Source organism: Bos javanicus, chromosome 14 (assembly GCF_032452875.1).
Source record: "Bos javanicus breed banteng chromosome 14, ARS-OSU_banteng_1.0, whole genome shotgun sequence".
NCBI lineage: Eukaryota > Metazoa > Chordata > Mammalia > Artiodactyla > Bovidae > Bos > Bos javanicus.
In genome coordinates, this window is record NC_083881.1 from 21,317,880 (window position 1) to 21,321,793 (window position 3,914).

A 3,914-nucleotide genomic window follows, 5' to 3' on the forward strand; every position below is an offset into this window, starting at 1 on the left:
TATTTTGAGGGTGATTGTGGGGAATGTAAGATACAGAGTTGAAAGAAGATGAAAGAGATTAAAAAATTATTTCAGAACTGTCATTTAAACACATTTCTTAAAAAAATTTTTTTTGGGGGGATGTGGACCATTTTAAAAGTCTTTATTGAATTTGTTACAGTATTGCTTCTGTCTTATGTTTTGGTTTTTTGGCCACAGGGCATATGGGATCTTAATTCCCTGACCAGGGATCAAACCTGTATCTCCTACATCCAAGGTGAAGTCTTAACCACTGTACCGTGAGGGAAGTCCCTAAGCACATTTCTTTATAGACAGTATCTGTGCCTCCAATCAGCTCCTTCCTATGGGCCTATAATCATGTTCAAGACTTTTCCCTGAGAAAAAACCAGGACACTTTGCCCCTGCTCTCCCCTATGATCCATCCCCCTTCATCTTGCAGAGCCAGTTCTTTGTCAAGTTCCCACTGGACTGCAGGTGGCCTTCTGGAGAGGATGGGTTTCCATTCCATGTTCCTGCTCAGTCATATCCGACTCTTTGCAACCCCATGGACTGTAGTCTGCCAGGCTCCTCTGTCCATAGGATTTCCCAGGCAAAAATATTAGAGTGGATTGCCATTTCCTCCTCCAAGGGAACTTCCTCATCCGGGGATCGAACCCTCAGCTCCTGCATTATAGGTGGATTCTTTGCCCAGGGAGCCATGGAGAAGCCCTGGGTTTCCATTATCAGCAATATCAGCAATTATCACCAATTGCTCCCCTCAATACTGTTCATCACATGCTTCCTGCTTAGCCGTCTGCTGCCCTGATTCTGGGGTCCTGCCTTCTGCCCAGTGATTCTCCTGCATCCTCACCTTTCAGGTGGACTTCTCCCTTCTTCTCATAAACCTCAGGGTCCTCACTGCTCTGTCCTCTCTACACATGCTTGCTCTGACGCCGAGGTGAAGATGTCAACTTCTCGAGTGAACAACAGACTCAGGAGCCCCTGGAAGAGGGTGAATTAGGAAAAAGCAGCCCGCCCCCTCCTCCCTGCAGAGGCACAGCTGAGCCCAGGGCACGAGGGTCCTGGAATCTGTGCCCTCAGGCATCACCCCCAGACACCCGTTTTCCTGCTCCGGGTGTCTCTTTGCTTCTAGCTGGTTCTCACTGTTTTAGGAAATGCAGTTTAAAATGTTCCTCTGCACTGCAGGTCTCCTCCTTTAACTCACGGCCCCATCATTCTGCTCTGATGAAGGAGACTGGCGTCTGTAATTACAAACAAGATTCACCTCCAACTGGCATGTTTTCTGAGAACAGCAGGAAGCACACAAGTACTGATAGTAATGTTTTCTGGACAAAATTACAGGGTTTTTTTTTTTTTTTCCATTCAGAGTAGCTTATCAGAATAGCTTTAACTAATATGATTCCCCACTCATCTCTTCAATGATATCATTTTAATAAAAATGTATGTGTATATATATGGTAGGAAAATTATTGGAGAAATACTGGGAGAAGGTGAGAAGGAAGTTGCTACCAGGAAATGGTCACTGATGATGTGTTCATTTAAAGATTAATATTTCACAAAATCTCTCTTCAGTATTTCTTTGTATTTCTTAATTTTCAGTGCAATTTTGTCTGTGTTGACTTGCTAATGTATTTGTGTGTCAATGAAGAATAATTTGCAAGAAAAAATACAGCCCAATATTAAATAATAACAAACAGCATTGCTGTTGTTTCCACTAGAGGTCAGACAAAATAAACGTGCCGCAGACTTTGTTCCTGTGTCCTTCATGAAATATAATAAAGCTGGGCTATTTCCAGTGCATATTAAACACATGCTTTGTATTTCTCCTAGCTTTTCCATGGAGCCAGAAGAGAATGCATCTATCACTCTAGATTATGTAGTCGAAATCGTATCCGTTTATTACTCTGACTTTTTAAATGAAATGAATAGTTTATGAATTAGTAACGAAATTGTAAGCATTTACAACATTATATTCCTTACCCGACTGTTGCTAGCTCAACTCATAAAGATATATGAAGTTTCATATATATTTTAAAAAGACATACAATGTGAATCAGTGAAAGGATTTTGCCCAAGATTCTTTTATAGTAACTAGCCTTAGTAATGAGCATATTTTATACATTATACTATCTTCTTTATAAGATATGTTAGAAATGGACTTACAAACACAGAGAACAGACTTGTGGTTGCCTAAGGGAAGGGGAGGAGAGGGCAAGGTGGATTGGGAGAGTGGGGTTAGCAGATGCAAACTCGTATATTTAGGATGGATAAACAACAAGGTCCAACTGTATAACACAGGGCACTACAGTCATTATCTTGTGATAAGCCATAATGGAAAAGAATATGTACAAGAATGTATGTATATGTATAACTGATTCACTTTGCTATACAGCAGAAACTAACACAACATTGTAAATCAACTGTATGGCAATAAAATTAAAATACAGATATATTAAACACTGAAGCTCAGTAAAATCTCTACTGAGTACCAAGAGAATCTCCCTCTCCACTCCCCATCGCCCAGCCACCTCCTACCCTTGAGTCTTTACTGTGAAGATGGAATGGACAGGCCTGGGGGCAGGAGGACCTGGCTTTGATTTGCATCAAAGCTGTGACCTCAGGTAAGCTCAGCAAATTCTCTGAGTCATGGCCTGTGTTCACAGTTGGATGGAGCCGTAAGGACCAGGGCCAGCAGCTGCAAGGGCTTGGTGGGGGGCGGGTGGTGACTGAATTGTGGAGGCAGGAATTCTTACAGTGACAGGTCCTCAGAAGAGCACAGACCCTCTTAGATCCTAATGGGTTTGAAGAAGGTGCTGGAAAGCCTGTAGATTATGGGGCAGAGACTTGAATTAAATCACAGTTTCCTCTAATATCCAAACAACACAGAAGCTAGAACTTGAGGATGTTTATAATACTTGTAAATAATGCTGCCTCGAACTATTTTACCTTGTGAAAGACAGTTAAGTAAAACACAGCTTACAGGTTAAATACCATTAGCTGCTCATACCTCACTTCCGAGAGTTGTCCACGTGTTGTGGCTGCGCCCTGTGGACCCCACTACCTCTGCATCCCAAGTCTTGCTCGCCCTGCTCTCGTCTACTCTCGTTTATGTACCTGTTCCAGGTGATGCCCCTGTATCACCTCTGCGCTAGTCAATCAATATAGGCCCCCCATCCTGGGCTCCATCCTGCACTTCATGTGTCTCTTCCTTGTCTCCTGCTGGCTCCTGTGTACAGGTATCCATCTCCCATCTCCTCTCTGTGATTCTGTTCATCCTTCAAGTCCCAGCTCAACTATTACTGCTTGGAAGTGAAGGGCTGGGGGTGCACTCAGGCCAAAGCACCCTCCCCAGCTTCTGGGAAATGTGTGCCCCCCACTGAAGGGAGCCCCCTGGGCCTGGCCACACCCTCCATGGGCTGCGGGGTCTCAGGACTCCTTGGAGGTTGGTGATAGGTCCCAAAGGCCCATCCCCTTGGCTTCAGCATGGACCAGCTCTGCGGTGCTAAGCCATCTCACCAGTGGAAGTGCAGTGTCCCAAATACTGGAACTCCAGGGATATCCTTACTACCAGTATTTTTAGAAAAAGCCTTCAAACATTTTAAGGACTATTAAAAGACTTCCCTTGTGGCTCACATGGTGAAGAATCTTCCTGCAATGCAGGAGACCTAGGTTCAATCCCTGGATCAGGAACATGCCCTTGGAGGAGGGTATGGCAACTCACTCCAGTATTCTTGCTTGGAGAATCCCATGGACCCAGGAGCCTGCCAGGTTACAAACTGTGGGGTCACAAAGAGCTGGACACAACTGAGGGACTGATACACACACACAAAGGACATTATCAAAATGAGAAAATTTTCCAAGTCTACAAAATAGAGGCTGCAGGTGAATTGATTATAAATCGACTAAGCAGAGCT